Source organism: Dasypus novemcinctus, chromosome X (assembly GCF_030445035.2).
Source record: "Dasypus novemcinctus isolate mDasNov1 chromosome X, mDasNov1.1.hap2, whole genome shotgun sequence".
Classification (NCBI taxonomy): Eukaryota; Metazoa; Chordata; class Mammalia; order Cingulata; family Dasypodidae; genus Dasypus; species Dasypus novemcinctus.
In genome coordinates, this window is record NC_080704.1 from 59034850 (window position 1) to 59058720 (window position 23871).

General features: G+C 41.8%; 1 pseudogene; it reads left to right on the plus strand.

The window, feature by feature from the left end:
* Positions 1-2679: 2679 nt before the first annotated feature.
* LOC101424181 (speckle-type POZ protein-like) lies at positions 2680-8396 on the plus strand (annotated as a pseudogene).
* Positions 8397-23871: the final 15475 nt, after the last annotated feature.

Genomic DNA, 23871 nt, shown 5'->3' on the forward strand with positions numbered 1-23871 from the left:
TGGTTTTAGATGAGAAATGAGCACTTAGTATTATCAACCTTCCCTTGGTTGTGATGGTTCTATGTTCTCTTGCTGCCCTCAGTATTTTCTCTTTGTCTTGAGCATTGGGTAATTTGACATGTATATGTCTTAGAGTAGACCTGTTGGGACTTATACTGTATGGGGTGCACTGCACTTCCAGGATATGCACATCCATCTCCCTCAATGGGTTTGGGAGGTTTTCAACCATTATTTCCTCCAGCACCCTTTCTGCCTCCTTTCCTTTCTCTTCTCCTTCTGGAATGCCTATAATGCATTTTGCGTGTTTTTTGTTGTCATTTAAATCCCTTCATGCCATCTTGATTTTTTCTATCTTTTTATCTCTCAATTCTACTATCTGTTTTCTTTTAGAGTTAATGTCTTACACATCACTAATTCTTTCCTCTACCTCTTCAGATATGCTCTTATTTGTTGAGAGTGTATTTTTGTATTTCGTCGATTGTGCCATTCATCACCATCATATTTGTTATCTTTTTCTGTATCTTTACAATTTCTTCAGTATGCTCTCCAAGTTTTTACATAATATCCTTTAATTTCTTTTTCACTTCATTATGTTGTTCCATGATATATGTTTAGACAGCTTTGATTAGTTGTTCAATGTTCTGTTTCTCTTCCTAATTTTTAGTTTGCCCAGTGGACTGGGCCATGTCTTCCTGAGAATTGCATGGTTTGTAATTTTTAGTTGCTGTCAGGCCTCCATTTAACTTGATGGGTTTGTTGAGTTGATAAGCTTCTCCATCTATTCTCAGGTTTTATTTAGTTGCTGTTTGTGTGTGTGTGTTAAGTTTTCTCTTTCACACTTTTTCTTCTTCTTCTATTTCCTTTCTGTTATCTAAGTTCCCTTGAAGGAAAATGACTAGGGTCAAGGAAAGCAAAAGAGGTATGAAAAGTATAATAGTAATATTGATAGTAAAAGTTAGCAGAAGAACCATATAAGACCTAGGAAAATGATGATTAAACTCATGTAAGCAGTGTAGAGTTATAGGAATAAAAAAGTGGAGTGCCTACAATGAAATGGGAAACTGAATATTGAGAAGAATATAGTGTGAATTAAAAGGCCAGTAAAATGAGGATAGAGGCAAAGAGAAAAGAAATGACAATAACAGAAACAGTTAAGAAAAGATCGAAAACAGAACAGAAGTGTTAGAAATAAAAAGTCGTAAAAATTGGGACAAAGCAAAGAGAGGTGGAACGTAAGAACAAAAACAGAATTTGGAAGATGGAAAGATATAGGAAGGAAAAGTGATAGCATTGGTATTCAAAATCAGTACACACAGAAAAGAGGAAATCGAAGAAGAGGAAACTCAGCAAAAAAAATGACAGCATCTAATTAAAAAGAGGGGGAGTGGAGGATAAAGACAAAAGAAAGATAAGAAAAAAGAAAAACAAAAACAGACAAACCCACAAGCAAGGAGTCAACCAAACTCCAAGAAGCAACAGACTTCCCTCTTCAGTCCCTATGGTGCTCGTCAGGCTGCTGGTGTTTATCAATCAATTACCCTGCAACTTTCTCGCTGCAGATTTTGAAGTGGGCTTTAGTTAGTAAACTAAGTTAAATTATATGACAAAAGAAAACTTTTTTTAAGGAAAAATAAGAGACCCAAGAGTCACTAATACAGAGATAATGTCTATGTTCTTCCTGTCCTAAAGTATCATCTAGATGTTTAATATTGCAGTGGGTCACTACTCTAAGAAGAGCTGGAAATCAAACTAGAGACCTTGTATATTCAAGGCTAAAACTCTTCCACTAAGCTAAACTTTCTTGTTGGGTTGATTAATGCTTCAGAAAATGTCCCTTTCCCTAGGGCAGGATTGACTTTTGCGATTGGATAAACTGCTAATTAGGAATCTGTCCTCCCCCTCCCTTATTTTTTCTAACTGCTTTCTCTCTTGGGGCAGCAGGAAGCAATAGACTGTGTGAAAATTTCCTTTTGAAATTCAAATGGGACCTTGGTTACTTAGCTCGCCACAGAAAGAAATGACTCTCAGTCACTTTGAGAGAAAGCACCCACATCTTGCCAAGAACCCTAAATATGCTCTTGGAAGCTTATTAAACACTTCCTATTGTCCTCCTCCCATAGGTGAGTTGCACAGCACTAGTTAATTGCCTGACTCCACCTTTTCCCAAACCAATTTACCCTATCCCATGGAGGTTACGTAAATCAGGTTGCCTCAGCAAATTCACCTCTCCCCTCTTCCTGGTTTCTCCTCAAGCAGTTGGTATGATCCTCAAAGCTCGAAAAAAGAGGCGTCCAGACAATTGAACCTGCGCTTAGGGGACACCCCTCCACTCTTCATCAGAACTCTCCCACTCTTGGAGTTAGTTTTTCCAGCTGGGTGACCAGCAATTGTAGGGGATTCCTGCAGCTTCCTGCCCTGAGGGAGAGGCTTAGTGACCCCACAGCTCCCACCTGAAGCACTAGAAACACATGGTTTTACCTTGAGCCATCTCTCTTTCTGTCATGCTGTCTCCAGATTGATGCTCTACAGCCTTCTCCTTTGTGCCTTCCCCAAACAGCTCACTCAGGCAGGATTTTGCCCCCACTTAGCCATTTTTTTAGGAGAGATGATGTGGGTGCACTTAATCCGATGCCTTCTTGCCCCTCCCCTTGTAAATCTTGTTTACCCTTTAAACTATCAATGTCAAGGGATCCACATCCTCCACCTCTGGCAGAAATGTTGAGTGGCCTCGTACTTGAAAGCTTGTGCTACAAACAGATCAAGGCAGTAAAATACTCCTGCATATAGACTGTCTTAGTCAGTCAAAGGGATGCTGATGCAAAATACCAGAAATCGGTTGGTTTTTATAAAGGGTATTCATTTGGGTAGGAGCTTAGAGTCACAAGGCCCTAAAGAGTCCAACTCAAGGTAAAATCTCACCCAGAATCTGTTGCCATGTGCTGACGCAAGATGGCAGGCAATGTCTGTAATGGTTTGGTCTTCCTCCTCCTCCTAAGATTCCATGGTCCTAGTTTCAATTCTAATCTCAGCCCCAGGCTGGGGCAAGTCTTGTCTCTCTCCCAGGGCTCATTTCTCTCTGGGAACAGCTGCTCTGCTCTCTCCATAAGGCCAGCTGTAAACTGTCAGGCTGATGGATAATCTCTCTTCCTGGTGCCTCTTCCAAGTCTATTGGAGCCTTCTCCCTTTACCCCATATCTGCTTCTCTGTGTTCTTACTTCCAGGGCTCCAGGATCAAAATTCTAACTTTATCTTCTGCCATGTCATTTTCTCTGTGAGTCTCTGACCACCAATGGGGTGTGGACTCAAAGTCATCCTGCTTTAAAGGCCCAATCAAAGCCTTAATCTTTATTTAATCAAGTAAAAGTGAGACCTCTAAATCCAATCCAATCTAATCTAACATGCCCAGAGGAACAGACCAGTTCATAAACATAATCCAATATCTGTTTTTGGAATCCATAAACAATAACAAACTGCCACATGAACCATCAATAAATAACTTTAGCCTTTACCAGACGGAAGTGGGTGAAGTCATTAAAAGTTCAACCTTTTCACCAGGAGCCAATAATAAACTGAAATGGTGTTTGCAAGTAAACCCAAAAGTGCTTGATGAAGAAAGAAAAGATTATCTGTCATTTCACCTGTTACTGGTCAGCTGTCCAAAGGGTGAAGTTTGGGCAAAATTTAAATTCCCTATCCTGAATGCCAAGGAAGAAGAAACCAAAGCAATGGAGTGTCAACAGGCATACAGGTTTGTGCAAGGCAAGAACTGGGGACTCAAAACATTCATCTGTAGAGATTTTCTCTTGGAAGAGGCCAGAGGCTTCTCCCTGATGGCAAGCTTACTCTGTTCTGTAAGGTGAGTGTGGGCAAGACTCTGTCAACATTTCTCACCAGAATACTATGAATAAGGTGAAAGTCCCTGAATGCCGGTTGGCAGATGCCTTAGGAGGACTGTGGGAGAATTCCCTGTTCACAGACTGCGGTCACCCCTCGGGCTGAAGAGTGGTTTGCTGGCCCGGTGGGGGAGCAGCCGTGGCAGGCCAAGCCGCTGCCCCCATAATAGGGTGGCTGGTCCGACTCACCACCACCCCTGAAGGAAGCTCGGCATGGGCGCAGAGTGCTCTCGGGTCTCCCCTTCTCGGCAGCCATGCTTCCGCGGCCGCCCCTCCTCCTGGGTGGCGCCATACGATGCCTGTGGGGCAGTACCCTTCTTCTTCTTTCTCCCTGTGCAGGCGCAAGGCGGAAAATTCCAGTCTGCCCTTTTCCCCTCCCCCGACAGCAGCAACAGCCAGGCGCAGGGCGGAAAATTCCAGTCTGCCCTTTCCCCCTCCCCCAACAGCAGCAACAGCCAGGCATGGGCGGAAAAATCCAGTCTGCCCTTTTCCCTTCCCCTGACAGCAGCAACAGCCAGGCGTGGGCGGGAAACTCAAGTCTGCCCTCCACCCCAGCAACAGCAGCCACCAATCCCTAAACCCTGCCCCTTCCCCCAGCAACAGCGACAGCCAATCCCTAACCACCACCCCTCCCCCGTCCAGTACCGCCCACTGATCTTTTGCCGGCAACCAATCAGAACAGGGCGTGGCTTCGACCAATCAGCCTTCCCCAGCCCCTATAAAACTGTTGCCTCTCCCTCAGTAAAGTGGACTTGCGTGTTTACCTTGTCTCCGCGGTAGTTCTTCTGCCATGCGCCCTCCAGTCCTGAGAGCCCCCGACAAGGGCCTGGCCTCCCTTGTCCCCAGTTCGTCGCCTGCTTCTCCGGGCGACCCCTTCGTCGCCGGCTTCTCCGGGCGACCCCTTCGTCGCCGGCTTCGCCGGGCGACCCCGTCAGCCGAACCGCGCAACCCCTTGTGAGACCGATCCCTCGTCTGCTGCCGGACCGACCCCTCGTCCCAAGTGGGACCGACCCTTCGTCCCAAGCGGGACCGACCCCTCGTCCAGAGCTGGACCGACCCCTCGTCCGCAGCCAGACCCCACCTCTACCAACCGAGCAAACCGTCGCAGTTGGCGCCCAATGTGGGGCAAGGCAACCCCACCACAGCACAACGTGGGGCAAGGCAACTCCACCACAGCCTCACTCCATAACCTGGCGGCCCCCTCCCTCCTTTCTTCTCACCGTGGGTCTTCTCTCGTGCAACATTGCTGCTACCTGAGCCTTGGCTACCTCATATGATCCATGGCGGTCTGGGAGAATCGCTGGATGGCTTTCTCCTTCCATGTTGGGGGCTTATACCGACCCGCTATGATGAAGAGGAGCCTTGGATTTCTCGGGAGCGTGCGCTTGCACGTCTGAAGTAATCCTACCACAGCCCTACCCCCTCCTCTCTTCTCACCTTGGGGCTTCTCTCGTGCAACATTGCTGCTACCTGAGCCTTGGCTACCTCATATGATCCACGGCGGTCTGGGAGAATCGCTTGATGGCTTTCTCCTTCCATGTCGGGGGCTTATACCGACCTGCTATGATTAAGAGGAGCCTTGGATTTCTCGGGAGCGCGCGCTTGCACGTCTGAAGTAATCCTACCACAGCCCTATGCCCTCCTCTCTTCTCACCTTGGGACTTCTCTCGTGCAACATTGCTGCTACCTGAGCCTTGGCTACCTCATACGATCCACGGCGGTCTGGGAGAATCACTGGATGGCTTTCTCCTTCCATGTCGGGGGCTTATACCGACCTGCTATGATTAAGAGGAGCCTTGGATTTCTCGGGAGCGCGCGCTTGCACGTCTGAAGCAACCCTACCACAGCCCTATGCCCTCCTCTCTTCTCACCCCTATCTTTTCGCTCTGCATTGCTGCTCCTGAACCTTGGTGACCTCATATGATCCACGGCGGTCTGGGAGAATCGCTGGATGGCTTTCTCCTTCCATGTCGGGGGCTTATACCGACCCGCTATGATTAAGAGGCGCCAATAAAACTCTCAGGAGCACGTGCCTGAGCACCTCCATCCCTGCCTTCACCTCTGCCTCCTCCCCTCCGTGCTTGCTCCCCTTTGCCTTGCTCCACTGCTCGTCGTCCCGCCCTCCCCTCGTCGGGGCCTTCTCTTGGCCCGCAACCACCGTCGGAGCCCCACCGACTCCGACCCCTCGTCTCACCGCGCACCTCGGCTCCCATCGCCGCGCTCTCAAGCCATTGTCTATTTAGCAACACCCCTCGCTATCGGCCTAGCCACTGTTGCGCCGGACAATTGGAACCTTAAACAAAGACTCCTCCTCACTGTCATCTTCCTATCTATCGTTACTATATTTACTGCCCTCATTCTCCTTCGTTTATAAAGCAGTCTCCTACAAACCACAAAGCTTCTGTCTTAAACATAGCATCCTCAACCCTATCCTCTAAGTGATCTTCTCACTTCCCCCACAGCCTTTAATACTTTATTTCTTCCTCATAACCTTTGCTTTCTTGATAATATTTTCCGCCATCTGTCTAGCCACTACTGCCCCAGAAGATTGGAACCTTGGCCAACGAATTCTACTCTCCATCGCCTTTCTGTTTATTATCCTCTTTTATGCTTTACTCCTTATCTTCCTCCCATAATGACTTCACCAAGCCTCCTCTTGTCCAAAACCATCACCCTTCTTTTCCTCACACTCCCCATTGCACTCACCAACCCCAGCCATCAGCCTTTTAATTGGACAGTAAGCCTCTGGCAGGAAAAAGTAATCCTCTCCTACAATGTCTTCGCTGCCAAGGAGAGATCAACTACCTGCAACGCGCTGTCATCCTGGACTTTTAACAACAGATGGATCTTATAGCCACCGAGATCAACAAGAATTGGACATTGGCCACCCTTGCTTACAACGGCAAGATACCACCCCCTAAATTGTACATTTATATCCCCGTCATACTCACCTCCCTCTTCAGCCCCGCTTCCCTCATTGCTTACTGCCTCTTGGGCCTCAGCTACTTGTTGCTGCTGCCATCCTGGTCCTTATTTGAAAAGAAGGGGGAAATGCGGTCACCCCTCGGGCTGAACAGTGGTTTGCTGGCCCGGTGGGGGAGCAGCCGCGGCAGGCCAAGCCGCTGCCCCCATAATAGGGTGGCTGGTCGGACTCACCACCACCCCTGAAGGAAGCTCGGCATGGGCGCAGAGTGCCCTCGGGTCTCCCCTTCTCGGCAGCCATGCTTCCGCGGCCGCCCCTCCTCCTGGGTGGCGCCATACGATGCCTGTGGGGCAGTACCCTTCTTCTTCTTTCTCCCTGTGCAGGCGCAGGGCGGAAAATTCCAGTCTGCCCTTTTCCCCTCCCCCGACAGCAGCAACAGCCAGGCGCAGGGTGGAAAATTCCAGTCTGCCCTTTCCCCCTCTCCCAACAGCAGCAACAGCCAGGCGTGGGCGGGAAACTCAAGTCTGCCCTCCACCCCAGCAACAGCAGCCACCAATCCCTAAACCCTGCCCCTTCCCCCAGCAACAGCGACAGCCAATCCCTAACCACCACCCCTCCCCCGTCCAGTACCGCCCACTGACATTTTGCCAGCAACCAATCAGAACAGGGCGTGGCTTCGACCTATCAGCCTTCCCCAGCCCCTATAAAACTGTTGCCTCTCCCTCAGTAAAGTGGACTTGCGTGTTTATCTTGTCTCCGCGGTAGTTCTTCTGCCGTGCGCCCTCCAGTCCTGAGAGCCCCCGACAAGGGCCTGGCCTCCCTTGTCTCCAGTTTGTCGCCTGCTTCTCCGGGCGACCCCTTTGTCGCCGGCTTCTCCGGGCGACCCCTTCGTCGCCGGCTTCGCCGGGCGACCCCGTCAGCCGAACCGCGCAACCCCTTGTGAGACCGATCCCTCATCTGCTGCCGGACCGACCCCTCGTCCCAAGCGGGACCGACCCCTCGTCCAGAGCTGGACCGACCCCTCATCCGCAGCCAGACCCCACCTCTACCGACCGAGCAAACCGTCGCAACAGACATCTATTCGTATGTTGCTGGCTGGGAATTCCAGGCTCACAAAGCTATCTTAGCAGTTCCTTCTCCAGATTTAGTGCCTTGTTTGAACTTGAAATGGAGAAGAGCAAAAAAATTGGGTTGAAATCAATGATGTGGAGCCTGAAGTTTTTAAGGATATGATGTGGCTTCATTTGCACAAGTTGACAAAATGGCTGATGACTTGCTGGCAGCTGCTGAAAAGTATGCCTTGGAGCATTTAAGGTTCATGTGTGAGGATGCCCTGTGAATATCTTCTCCATGGAGAATGCTGCAGAAACTCTCATTCTGGCTAACCTCTACAGTGCAGATCAGTTGAAAACTCAGGCAGTGGATTTCATCAGTTATCATGCTTTGCATGTCTTGGAGAACTCTGGTGGAAACCAATGGGGGTATCACATCCCCACTTGGTGGCGAAGGCATAACACTCTCTGGCTTCAACACAGTGCCCTCGTTTGCGCCCCCCATGCAAATGCCTGAAGCAGTCCTAAGATCCTGCCTGTTGTAAGACTGTTTATTTTCCAGAAGCATCAGTCACTGCTGCTGCCATTGACCACTATGTAGACAGCACAATCTGTGGAGCTTTTACTCTTGTGGGGAGAAAAGAGTCCATCATGACACCAGACTTTTTAAACAGCACTAAGTAACTTGGGGAAATAGGATGAGGAAAGGGCCCAGGACTTGGGGATATTCAACATAATGAAAACCCTGTTGCTGGTTCACAGTGTAGCATTGGGCCTGATTTTGGTACTGTGGGGATTCAGGCTGGGTACTGCACCTGAGATATCACAGTGGTTGTACTTCTGAGAACTCTGTCTGTATCTGACTGAGCAGAACTAATCGTCAGTTGCCTGGCACAAAAAGAAGAAAAAAAACGGGCAATTTTCAGTGAAGGGGAAAGCAAAGAAACAATAAAGAATATATTGCAGAATTTTAAAAAAATCAGCTGGTTGACAGTTACAGTAATATTTATGTTTAGAGCAACAAATTTTTGACTTTCCAACTATTGTAAAACTTGGATATTTATGAAAACTCCTCACCACCATACAACTACCAGAAGAGGTCTTTTGTTATTAGCACTTATGTTTGCAAGAACAGAACACATTCACTTACACTTTTTTGAGAAATGACGAGTGAGGATGTATGGGGGAAGGAGGTTATTTGATCTGGAAGTCCAAAATTCTGATGTGGCAGCTTTGGCAAAAAGATATATTAGTTTTGAAAACCAGAAAAAATCATTCTTCCAGAATTCATATTGTCTTGACAAGAAATATGGTACTCTGTTTTTTTATATTGTTGGAAATATTTTTGGCATTGTTCTCTCTTTTTATTTTTCCTCCCCCATCCCCAAAACAAAACAAAACAAAAAAAGAGAACCAAAAGAACACAAAACAAAAGGGAATTTTACTGTTCATTAATGCTGTGTGAAAACAATTCCAGCCCAGATTGCGCATCTGTTTGTACCTGACTTGCTGCCTGCATAGAAGCCAGGCCTGTTCCTTCCAATTAACCCCTCTCTACAGGGGAAAACTTGCAAATGTTAAATTTTTTTTCTTTTTGAAAATATAAATAATTATTATTTTTTAAAAAAGTATGGGTCAAATTGCATCTATTGGGATTTTCTTTTAGCCTTCCCCTCCTACATGACTTAAAAAGGGGAAGAGGGTGACTAGATAAATACTGTGGAAAGACAGAATTACTTCTTACCTCCAAAATCCATGGTTTTGTGCACCACCCTGGAGGAAGAGTCCTCAGGCCCTTCTACAAATTGCCTATTAGCCGCACTGATTTGCTGGACTTGGAAAATCACATTAGAAGATTGTATTGTCTCTCAGATTAAGGTAAGACAAAAAGTCAACCAAAGATATTATTATGATTGCAAACAGAATGTGCCATTCATAAGGGCATGGGTTGCTCAACCAGACAAATAAACACTAGCAATGCTCATTCAAACTTTTGAGATAGAAGAAGTTCTGGTCCTACTGGAAAGCTTTTTTTCCCTAAAGTGAGATAGATATAATGGATTATTTTATTTTGGTGACATTAAATAGGAAAGTATATGAAAATTTGACGACAAGAGACTGTGGGAAGATGGCATCAGATGAAAGGCAGCACTCAATAATCTCACACACACAAAATAGAGAAAAAGCCAAAAGCAGTCTGAGGGACCAGCTTTGGGGGTCAGCAGAAAAGGACAATGCTACACAACTCCCAGGAGGGTGAGGGACAGAGAGACAAAGAAGCCAAAACAACAAACATAACTTACCAAGTCCTTGCAGCTGCCCAGAAGGTCTCCCATCCCACACCATCAAGAAATAGAGCAAGGATAAAATCCCTGCTCACTGCAGCTGACTGAGAGGGGAACAGATGTTTTCCTCGCTGTCAGCTTTTTCAAGGTAAAAGGGAGGGGGGAGTTGGGAGGCTTTTCTTCAGTGAATTTACCCAGCAGAGTCAGCTTTAAATCTCCACTCTGCAGAGTAAACACAGGAACACAGGAAAGCCTAGACTGAAACACCTCCTTGCAAAGGTGTGCAGAGGAGTGCCATCTGCTAAGCAGTCTGGAAATTGCATGGAAAAAAAATTGTTTTCAGTATATTCTGTATCCTAACACCTGGAAGAAATATGGACCCCATTAGTGAGTCCTTGCCCCAATTTTTATAACTTAAGCTAGGCAATTTTAAAGACTTAGAATAAATTGAAAGAAATATCAAAGAAGATCTGTAAAGAAAAACAATATGCAAAAGAGAGAAACTGACCATTAGAATAAATCACCAACATATTCCAATACATCAGCAAAAAGTTACAAGCCATACTAGAAAACAGGAAAAGATGACTATGGAGGTGGTGAAGAAATTGGTGTGATGTATTTAAGGTACTGAAAGAGAAAAACTGCCAGGCAAGATTCTGTATCTGCAAAATTGTCTTTCAGAAATAAGGGTCAATTCAAAGTCTTCACAGACAAACAAAAACTGATAGAATATGTTACCAAATGCCAAGAGATACTAAAGGAAGTACTGCAGCCTGAAAAGAAAAAAAAAACAGCGGGAGAAATTTGGAGAAGAGTATAGAAATAAAGATTATTAGGAAGGATAAACTAAAAGTAAAGACAGACAGTAGAATGATATGACAACAGAGAGCTGAAGGACAAATGGATTAAGTATGTAATACCTTTAAAGTAATAACATTGAATGTTAATGGATTGAACTCCCCAATCAAAATGCACAGACTGATAGAATGGATAAAAAAATATGAGCTATTTATATGTTGTCTACAAGAGACCCACCTCAGATGGAAGGACACAACCAGGTTAAAAGTGAGAGGTTGGAAAAAGATAGCCCACACAAAAAGCAATGAAAATAGAGCTGGAGGAGTAATACTAACATCAGATGTCATAGATTTCAAATGAAAAACTGTTATACAGAATGAAGAAGCTCATTATAGATTAATAAAAGGGGCGATTCACCAAGAAATAAATATCTTGAATATTTATGCACCTAACCTGAGTGCCGCAAGATATATTAGGCATACACTGACAAAACTGAAGGAAGAAAGAGATGTCTCTAAAATAATAGTTGAAGACTTCAATACACCACTCTCAGTATTTGATAAAATGTCTGGACAAAGGAAAAATAAACAGAAAATTTGAATAATATGATAATGGAACTAGATCTAACAGACATCTATAGAGCATTGCATCCCAAAACAGCAGGATATACTTTCTTGTCAAGTGAGCATGGATCCTTCTCCAAATTAGACCATATGTTGGGACACAATACAAGTCTCAATAAATTTTAAAAGATTAAAATTATGCAAAACACTTTCTCTGATCATAATGGAATGAAGCTTGGAATGAATAATGGATGGAAAAAATGGAAAATTTACAAATATATGGAGATTAATCGAAACAGTCTTAAATAATCAGTATGTCAAAGAAGAAATTGCAAGATAATTCAGGACATATCTTGAGACAAATGAAAACATGAGCGCAACATGTCAAAACCTATGGTACACTGAAAAACATTGATGAGAGGGAAATTCATAGCCCTCAATGGGGTTTTAAAAAAGAAGAAAGATGAAAAATTGAAGGTCTAAATGCACACCTGGAGAACTAGAAAAACAAAAACAACAACAGTGAACTAAACCCAAATCAAGTCAAAAAAAAGAAATAGTAAAGATCAGAGAATAAATAAATAAAATTGAGTACAAAAAATCAATAGAGAGGATCAACAAAACCAATTGTTGGTTCTTTGAGAACATCAAAAAAATTGACAAACTGTTAGCTAGACTGACCAAAAGAGAGAAAAGATGAAAATAAATAAAATCAGAAATTTGAGGGGGGACCTTAACACTGAACCCACGAAAATAAGAGACATCGTAAGAGGATACTAGGAACAACTGTATGACAAAAAACTAGACAATATAAAGGACATGAGCAAATTCCAAGAAACATACAAACATCCTATATTGACCCTAGAAGAAATAGAAGACTTCTTCAAACTAATCACAAGTGAAGAGATTGAAACAGTCTCAAAAACCTCCCAAAACTCAGATGGGATCTCCCTTCATAACACTTTCATGCTAATGTGCTGGAGGTGCAGTTAATGTTGGGGTTTAAGATATAGTTAGGGGATTTGAATCTCTGGACTGACAATGTGATAGCCAGGTCCTGAGCCTCAACAGACTCCAGCACCTACAATCTGTTTTATTGGACTTACCACACTCAGCTAAGATGGAGTTGAAGAAGGACAACCACCACACCATGGAGCCTAGAGTGATTACAACTGAAAGTGGGAGGATTGCATCCAGCATCCATGTGGAATCTGAGCCTCCTCTTGACATAGAGGTGCAATGGACACAACCAATCCAATGTCCACATAGAAGAGGTGGCATTGGATTGGGAAAAGTGGACATGGTGGCTGATGGGTATGGGGAAAAGCAGGAAGAGATGAGAGGTGGAGGCGTCTTTGGGACATGGAGCTGCCCTGGATGGTGCTTCAGAGGCAATCAGCAGACATTGTATATCCTCACAGGGCCCACTGGATGGAATGGGGGAGAGTATGGGCCATGATGTGGACCATTGACTATGAGGTGCAGAGGTGCCCAAAGATGTACTTACCAAATCCAATGGATGTGTCATGATGATGGGAGGGAGTGTTGCTGGGGGGGGGGAGAGGTGGGGTGGGGGGGTGGGGTTGAATGGGACCTCAAATATATATTTTTAATGTAATATTATTACAAAGTCAATAAAATAAAATAAAAAATAAAAAAAGAACATAAAAAAAAAAAACTCCCAAAGATGAAAAGCCCGGGACAGGATGGCTTCCCAGGTGAATTTTAACAATCACTGAAATACAATCTAGGGAAACGGACTTTGGCCCAGTGGTTAGGGCGTCCGTCTACCATACGGGAGGTCTGCGGTTCAAACCCCGGGCCTCCTTGACCGGTGTGGAGCTGGCCATGCGCAGTGCTGATGTGCGCAAGGAGTGCCTTGCCACGCAAGGGTGTCCCCCGCGTGGGGGAGCCCCACGCGCAAGGAGTGCGCCCATGAGGAAAGCCGCCCAGCGTGAAAAGAAAGTGCAGCCTGCCCAGGAATGGCGTCACCCACACTTCCTGTGCCGCTGATGACAACAGAAGCGGACAAAGAAACAAAAGCAGACAAAGAAACAAGACGCAGCAAATAGACACCAAGAACAGACAACCAGGGGAGGGGGGAAAATTAAATAAATAAATAAATCTTTAAAAAAAAAAAAAAAGAAATACAATCTAATAACAATCTTACTCAAGCTCTTCCAAAAAATTTAACAGGAAAGAACTCTACCAAACTATGAAGCCAACATCACCTTAATGCCAAAACCAGATAAAGATGCTACAAAAAAAGAAAATAACATTCCAATTCCTTTAATGAATACATACGCAAAAATCATCAACAAAGTACTTGCAAACCAAAATCAAAAGCACATTAAAAGAATATACACCACAATCAAGTGGGTTTCACCCCAGTTATGCAAGGATGGTACAACACAGGAAAACCAATTAATGTAATAAACTACATTGATAAATTGAAGAAGAAAAATCACGTTATCCTCTTGATTGATGCAAAAAAGGCATTTTTCAAAACACAGCATACTTTCTTAATAAAAAACTCTCCAAAAGATAGGAATACAAGGAAGCTTTCTCAATATGGTACAGTGCATATATAGAAAACATACAGCTAACATTTTACTCAATGCTGAAAGACTGAATATTTTCCCACTGAGATCAGGCAAAAGACAAGGATGCCCACTGTCACCATTAGTAGTCAGTATCTAGCTAGAGCAATTAGGTTATTTAAAGAAATAACAGGCAATAAAATAAGAAAGGAAGAAGTAAACCTTCACTTTTCACTGATGATGATATTCTATATCTAAAATCTCTTGAAAAATCCACGACAAAGCTATTAGAACTACTAGAGGAGTTCATCATAGCGAGATACGAGCTTAATATGCAAATATCAAAAAATTCCACTTATAATAGCAACTAAATAATCCATTATTTAAGAATAAACTTAACCAAGGTTATAAAGAACCTGTATTCAGAAAACTATAAAACATTGCTAAAAATAAATGGATGGACATTTTGCTTTCATGAATTGGAAGACTAAATACCTTTAAGATATCAATTCTACCCAAACTGATTTACAGATTCAATGCAATCCCAATAAAAATTCCAACAGTCTTTTTTTTTCAGAAATGGAAAAAAACAATTAACAAATTTATTTGGTAGGGTAAAGAACCCCAAATAACCAAAAAGATCTCAAAAATGAAGAATGAAGTTGGAGGATTCTCAGTTGCAGACTTTAAAGCATGTTACTTGGCTACTGTGTTAAAAACAGCAAGGTACAGGCATAAAGACAGATGCACTGACCAAAGGAACCGAATCAAGACTTAAGAAATAGACCCTCAAGTGATTTTTAACAAGGCCCTTAAGCCGTCCCAGCTGGCCAGAACAGTCTATTCAAGAAGTGGTGCTGGAAGAACATGATATCCATATTTAAAAGAAAGAAAGAATACAAAATTGAACTCGAAATGGATCAAAGACCTAAATAGAAAAGTGACAAACATTAAACGCCAAGAAGAAAATTTAGGAAAAAAGCTTCAATATCTTATGGTAGACAGCAGTTTCCGGTTTTTTCCCCAAATTTTAAAATTGTCTTTTCTTAAAAAAAGATACATAGATCACGAAAAATTTTACTTTGTAAACAATGATGTGGGAGGTTGTTGGTGTGGGAGGAGTGGGGTGGGGGGGGTATATGGGAACCTCTTATATTTTTTAATGTAACAATTTTGATATGATGTATATATCTTCAAAAATACAATTTACAAAAATGATGTGGTGGGGGCGTGGGGAGTGGGTTATATGGGAAAAAAGAAAGAAAAGGAAGGAAGGGAGGAAGGGAGGAAGGGAGGAAGGGAGGAAGGGAGGAAGGAAGGGAAAGAAATATATAAGAGGTTCACATATACCCGCCACCTCCCCACTTTCCTCCCACATCAACAACCTCTTTCATCTTGTGGTAGGCAGCAGTTTCTTAAACCTTGCACCCAATTCATGAGCAAAAAAAGAAAACATAGATAAATGAGACCTCCTCAAAATTAATCATTTTTGCACCTCAAAGGACTTTCATAGAAGGGTGAAAAGGCAACCAACTCAATGGGAGATAATATTTGGCCATCACGTATGTGATAAGGCTTTTTCTCTCTATTTTTTTAATGTTGCATTCAAAAAATATGAGTTCCCCATATACCCCCACCCCCATTAACCCACTCCTCCTACCCATGATATACAAAGAGTTCATACAATGCAGCAATAAACAAACTATCCGATTAAAAAATGGGCAAACACTTGAAGACAATTGTCCAAAGAAAAAATAAACATGGCAAATAAACACGTGAAAAATTGTTCAACATCACTAGCGGTTAAAGAAATGCAAATCAAAACTACAATGCTATATCATTTCACATACATTAGACTCGCTGCTATTAAAAAGTCGGAAAACTGTAAAAGTTGGAGAGGATGTGGAGAGATAGGAATGCTTATTCACTGATGGTGGAGGATGTGGAGAGATAGGAATGCTTATTCACTGTTGGTGGTACAGCCACTGTGGAGGACTGTTTGGCAGTTCCTATGGAAGTTTAATATAGAAATGCTGTTTGACTCGGCAATACCATTACTAGTTACATACCCAGAAGAACTAAGAACAGAGAAACGAATAAATATCTGCACTCCGATGTTCAAGCGCCATTATTGCCGAAAGTTGTAAACACCCCAGGTGTCCATCAACGGATGAATGCATAAACAAATTGTGGTGTATACACACGTTGGAATATTATGCAGTGGTAAAAAGAAATGAATTCATGGAGCATCTGGCAACATGGATGAACCTGGAGATTATGTTGAGTGAAGCAAGCCAGACACAAAAGAACAAATACTGTATGATGGCGCTATTTTGAACTAAATACATTGTGTCAACTCATGGAGTTATTACTTTGAATAAAGGTCACCAGAAAATGGAATGACAGTAAAGAATGGAAAACTGAGGATTAATCTGTGCAGAATTGGTAAAAACGTTGTAAATCTTTGGAAATTAATAGAAATGTTGAAAGTACATCATGGTGTTTGTAACTAGCAGAGCTATTATATGATGTATGACAATGGTTGAAAGAGAAATTATAAGGTCTTGTATATAACTAGAATGAAAGCTAATAACTATAACATGGAGCCGTATAATGTAGTAAAACCTCAAGTAAAGCATAAATACGTGAAGTTCCATGTAAATGAAAGCACGGACATATATTTCATATATATGACTATTTTTACAAAATATAAATACAAATATACTAGAGAGAAGGAAGAGGAATAGCAGTTATTTATGGCAGGGGAAACATAAAAATTGAGAGTTGATGAGTTTTGTGGTTTTTTTGTTTATTATTAATATTATTGGAATAAAGAAAGTGCTTTAAGAATGATTGAAGTGATGAATGCACAAATATGTAACTACAGCGAATACCATTGATTGTACACTTTGGTTGGATTTATGTTTTATTAAAAAATTGCTTTGTTTTAAAAAAAAAAAGAAGCAGTTAGAACCCTAGATTGTAGGCCTTACTCTTCATAGCTAGGTGACTGCCCTTTCTCACCTCTGGAGAGGGCAAAACAGTGAGTCACTGGTTAGGGGGCCACAAGGTATACACAGCTGACAGTGGAAATACCACACTGAAAAAGTAGTAAAATCTTACTTAAAAAAAAATCAATGTAATTTTTCTTTCCATTCTATGATGTTTGTGTCAACACAATCACACTCTTATTTTACTCTGCATCGACCTGGAATAAGAAATAAACCCTGCTTCAGATTCATTCTCTCTGTCTCTGTCTCTGTCTCTGTCTCTGTCTCTCTCTCTTGCTCTCTTTCTCTCTCTCCTTCCTGCCCTCCCTCACATGCACACAGTCACATGCAACAAATCACCCCCTCATAATGGTTTGTACAGTGGCCTTTGTTACCCAGTGTTGGTAAATATACTGGGAGGAGATACCTGCTGGGGTTAGGGTTGGGAAGTTTTCCATTCCCATTAATAAACAGACACAGGAGGAGATGTACCATTTTCTCCCTGGACATAAAAGCCTACCTGGATATGAGGCCTGGAACTCCTGAATCTGTCTTGGAACCAGTCTGTGGATCAAGCCAGCACTGAGGATAACAGAAAAGAGAAAAGGAAATAGCCTGTAGTTCACCCCACCTCTTGACGTTCGTTTATATGAAAGCATGAATGTGTTTATTTTTTCATCAGCTTGAGGAGAATGTTTTTATTTCTTGCAGGCACAGGGATGCTAACTGATGCAGACTTTTCTGAGGGGGAGAGAATAACGTGTGTTTAAGGTCAGAGCCACCGAGGTTGATCCCAATTCTGTCACTCCTCAGCTGTGTAAACTTGGGGAAGTTACTCAACTTCTTTCTGTGTCTTTTTTTTTTTTTAATTAAATTGTCTTTCTTTTTAAAAGATCCATACATCACAAATAATGTTACATTAAAAAATATAAGAAGTTCGCACATACCCTACCCTTCCCATATCAACAACTTCTTTCATGTGTCTTTCCTCATCTGTAACTTATGAAAATAACAAGATAAACAATACATAATTCATCAAGTTGCTGCTATATTGAAGGAGATAGTCCCCTTAAAATGCTCTGAATGATTTTTAAAGTTTATGAAATACCAAAAAGCCCAATTCAGGTAGGACTGTACTGGGCTGCAAGCAACAATACGCAGACTTGTACTGCTACCTTTTGCATCCAGTTCGAACAGGTGTATGATGAACCAGAAACTGTTTATCCCAACAACTGTTTTCAGTGAGAGGTACTTTCATCATAACTGTCTATATTTTGAGAAGAAATGGATGATAGAAAGAACTTAGGCCCCACATTCAGACATACTCTGGAAAAAAACAAGGTTAATTTCAGTATTTGGAACTCAGAGAAATACAGTGAACTGGATGAGACCAGAAGGAAGGGTTGGAATTAGCCAGATGGAGAGGAAAATGTTTCTACGTAGATGAAGCATCATGTTCCGTATCCCAGAGGCCAAAGCAACACAGAACTCTAGCTTGTCTAAGCCTGAATTTGGTAAGTGTATGGCCTGATGACCTCAGAGCACATGGAGATTTTAAGTGCTTACACTTCCTGATATGTATGAACCATAATTTATTTAACAAATCCCCTAATTATGTACAAGTGTATGTGTTTCACTATTACAAACAGCACTATAGTGAACTATAGTTTCCTACAGGTTTGTACATATTTCCACTTATGTTTGCACATCCCACAGCTGGAGATGAACTATGAGCAGATACTAATAATTAGATTTTAAAAGGATTAGGTACTGAATTTTCCTTTTAATTGCCAAAATTCAGGTACAGTGACGGTGTAAAAATTTCTTCCATTGAAATGAATTTTTATTTATTTGGCATTATGCCCATATCACAGATGAGGAAAACTGGGATAGGTAAATCTTTCATAAAGGAGTCTTATATACACTGAGTTCTGAATAAATACCAACTGGGTGAAGACACAGGACTATCTTATTTTCCACCCCACCTTTCTCTTATAGAACTGACCCATTATAATAACTCATGCATGCGCTTCTGAAAACTAGAACTCTAGGGAGTGGGATGGGGAGCAACCAGCCTAAGAGTTTACTCATTCCCTCTACATCTCTTTTGGGGGGTGGAGTGAGGAGGGGAGGACTGCCAGAAGGGGTGTGGCTGGACTCTCTGCTCAGGAGGGTGGCTTCTGAGGGTCTGCACACAATGTGAGGAATGTAGGGTGGCTGCTGTGCATAAACTGATATGTGGAATACCCCAGAGGGAGTCTCCTTGGCCTTTGGGAACCCCTTGCCCCTACTTTCTCTAACCAAACCACCGCACACCAGGTGATATTCCAGTCTTTGCAGGGGCTGCCCCCTCCCTTCTTGGACACCCCACCCTAAGCCCCTGCATCAGGGATCCGCCTCCTGAGTGGATATGAGGTCTGGATTACCCTTGACCTTCCAAGATTTTGGAGGCAGTTGGTCAGCCGTTCCAGTGGTGTTGGGGTTCTGGAGAGGGGGACATTCTGTTTGGGACATGGTGTCCGACTGGGGAACTGTGGGGCCCAGCCCTGAAAGGAGATCACTGCCCAAGCCTGTCTGAGGTGGTTTTAAAAGGAGAACTTAGTGCTTAAGACGTTTCAAACCACTACATATAAGTCTGGTGCTCTCCTCTCGATCTGCCTCACACTAGATGTTCTGCGCTTGCCCAGTACATGCCGCCCTTACTCCGGTTGCACCTATGGCGCGAATATTGGCCAAAGAGTGCACTGCGCAGGCTCAAACAGTTGAGTGCCCCGCCCTCGCTTATGATTGGTCCAATCACCAGTTGAAGTGAAGGCGAGGCAAGCGAGGGCTGCCTGAGAGACCGCGGATAATGGCGGGAATGTCAGAGATGTCCAATTTGGGGCCTTCAGGAGCTACGGACTTGACTGAGCAGGTTGAAGGTAAGGCGGTGGCTGGTTTTGGAGGGCCTCCGTAAGGCACGATGTCTGAGGGAGGGCAAGGGGCGAGGGTCTGTTCCTCACGACCGGCAGAGACAGGCTTGGGCGTGAGGGTCTGAGGTAGAGCGGGAGGCTTTCTCCTGATAAAATATTAACAGTAAAACTATTAATAATCAATTAAAAACATAATGATAGATTAAGCTTTTTATTATGAAAAGTGGAGAGGACAGACTAATACATACATACAAAACCATCACCTAGGTTATCCTGAACTGCTTTATTGAAATGTAATTGATGTACAATAAGCTGCACTTATTTAAAGCCTACCAAGTGATGTTTTGTCATACGTATACACCCGAAAAATCATCACAATAAAAACAAGGAATGAACTCACCGCTCAAAAAAGTTGCTTTGTGACTTCTTGTAATCCTCCCTCCCGAGTCTCCTCCTTCCCTAACCACTGAATAACTTTCTGTCACTATAGATTAGTTTGCATTTTCTAGGATTTTATATGAGTGGAATAATATAATATGGCTCTTTGGCCTGACTTTTTTCACTCAGCATAATCATTTTGATATTCATCCATGGTGAGTGTATCAACAGTTCATTCCTTTTTATTACAGAACAGCGATCCATTTTATGAATATACCATAATTTATTTCAACTATTCATATGTTGATGGACCTTAGAGTTGTTTTCGGAATTGGCTTTTACAAATAGCATTGTTAGGAATACTGGTGTAAAAGTCCTTGCAAAAACATGCTTATACTGCTCTTGTGTAACTGCCTAAGATTGGAATAGCTGGGTGTATGATTGACGTCTTAGAAATCTGCCAGTTTTCCAAAGTAGCTGTACTATTTTACATTTCCACTAGCAGTGTGTGAGTGGTCCGGTTCTTCTACATTCTCAACAACACCTGATAGTTGTGTAGTGGTACCCCATTGCGGTTTTAATTTGTATTTCCGTAATGATTAATGATATTGAGCATTTTCTCATGTGCTTATTTGCCATCATTATCTCTTCCATGGTGAATTGGCTGCTCAGACCTTTTGCCCGTATTTTATTGCATTGTTTGTTTGCTCGTTAATGAGTTTTGAGAGTTTTTTGTGTAGTCTGAATACAATTCCTTTATCAGATATATGTTTTGCAAAGCTTTTTTCCCAGTCTATGATTCGTCTTTTCTTTCTCTAAAAGGTGTCTTTCTAAGAGCTGACACTTTCAAATTTGATGATGTACAATTTATCAGATTGTTCTTTTAGGGATCCTGTTTCTGCTGTTGGACCTAAGAAATCTTTGCCTAACCTAAGTTCACAGAGGTTTTCTCGTATGTTTTCTTGCCTGTTCCAGAAATTTTGTAGTTTTATGCTTTATGTTTAAGCCTATGATTCATTTTGAGTTACTTTTTTTGTATGTTGTGAGATATGAGTCTAAGTTCTTTTTGTTGCAAATCAGTAGCCAAACTATCACCACCATTTGTAGAAAAGACCGTCCTTTCTACACTGAATTTCCTTTCACATTTGCAAAAAGTATTCATCTATGTATGTGTAGGTAGATTTCTGGAGTGTATTCTGTTTCATTGATCAATTTGTCCATCTCAATATGAATACCTCACAGTTTTGAAACTGTAATTTTATAATAAGCTTGAAATCAGATACTGTAAGAATTCCAGCTTCATTCATTTTCACAATTTATTGGCTATTCTAAATCCTTTACATTTCCTAATAAATTTTTAATCAATTTGTCAGTGTTATTTTGATTTGTATTGCAGTGAATCTATAGCTCAATTTGTGTAATTTTTTATCTTAATATTTTATCTTTTAACCTATTAATACTGCTGCTTATACCTGCATTTATTTAAGTGTTCCTTTTCAAAGTTTTATATATTTTTTCAGAGTACGCATTTTGCACTTATTTGGTATGATTCATTCCTAAATATTTTATAATTTTATTTTATTTTATTTTTTTAAGGATTTATTTCTATTTATTTAATTCCCCTCCCCTCCCCCGGTTGATTGTTTTTTCTGTGTCTTTTTGCCGTGTCTTTTTTCTTTGTCCACTACTGTTGTCGTCAGCGGCCTGGGAAGTGTGGGCAGCGCCATTCCTCAGCAGGCTGCACTTTCTTTCGCACTGGGCGGCTCTCCTTACGGGCCCACTCCTTGCGGGTGGGGCTCCCCTACGTGGGGGACACCCCTGCGTGGCAGGGCACTCCTTGTGTGCATCAGCACTGCGCATGGGCCAGCTCCACACAGGTCAAGGAGGCCCGGGGTTTGAACCGCGGACCTCCCATGTGGTAGACTGGACGCCCTAACCCCTGGGCCAAAGTCCGTTTCCCGTATATTTTATAATTTTAATGCTGTTGTAAATTATATCTTCAGACATTTCAATTACGTGTTCTTTTGTTGCTAGTATATAAAAATGCAGTTGAATTTTGTTTATTGACCTTGTATTCTGCAGTCGTGCTGTACTCGGTGATTTTAGTTCCATTGTGTTTTCTACATAGACAATCACATCATCTGTGAATAAGGAACGTTTTAATTCTTACTTTCCGATATGTATAACTTTTATTCTTCAACACAATAATGAGCACAATCGGTCATATCATTGTCATATTCCTGATTTTAGAAGAAAGGCTTTATCATGAGAGGGAGCTGGACTTTGTCAAATGGTATTCTGCATGTATTGTGATTATTATTTTATGATTTTGTTAATGATAAATTCCATTAGTTGACATTTACCTATTGAGTTAACCTTCCCTTATCAGGATGAAACCCACTTGGTCATATCATTTTCTTTTGATATATTGTTGGATTCTATTTGCTAAATATTTTTTGTGGAATTTTTGCATGTATATTCATGAGGGATATTACTCTGTTCGTTCTTTTCTTGTATTATCTATACCTGACTTTGGGTTAAGTGTAAGGCATTCCTCATTGAATTAGTTGGGAAGTCGTCCCATATCTTCAGTTTTCTGAAATTTTGCCTAGAATTGATATTATTTCATCCTTAAATGTTGAGTAGGATCCAGCAGTAAAGCTAACAGGGCTTGGTGTGTTCTCTCTGACAGGATTTATGACTGCAAATAAAATCTCCTTAATATTCAAAATGTCATTGAAGTTACCTATTTCTACTTGAGTGAGCTTTGTTAATGTTTATTTCAAGTCATTTGTTCATTTCTTCTAAATTGTCACATTTATTGGAATGGAGTTGTTAATAATATTCCCTCATGATGACTTCAATGTTATAGAATACATAGGTGATAACTCCTCTTCTTTCCTGATATTGGTAATTGTTGTCTTCCCTTTTTTTCTTAATCACTATAGGTGGTGATTTGACTTCCATTTCTCAAAGGACCAGTTGTTTATTTAACTACTTTTTTTCATTGCTTCTTTTGTGTTTTTCTTTTCTTCTGCTTTCTGTCAGATTTGCGTTCAATTTGCTCTTTCTTTTATCAGTTATCAGCCTGTTGGCTAAGATCAAGTGGCATGTGCTCTTGTATATTTTTTGTTATGTAAGTTTACGTCTTTGTTTTGAGATTTCTTATTTTCTAGGATACATATTTACAGCCATAATTTCCTTAGCTGCATGCCACAAATATTGAGAATTTGTGTTTTTATTTTAATTCAGTACAAAATACTTTCCAATTTCTCTTAATTTTTTTTCATTGATCCATAGGTTATGTAGGTTATGTAGATCTGTGCTACTTACTAAATATTTCACTCTTTTCCTGATACCTTTCCCTTATTAATTTCTACTTTATTTCCTTTGTGGCTTTAGAACATACTTTGCACGATTTGCATAATTTTAAGTTTATTTGGACCTGGCTTTTAACCCCCAATATTTTCTACATTGATTAATATTCTGTGAGCACTTGAAACGAATTAGTATTCTGTCATTTTATGTGGAATGTTC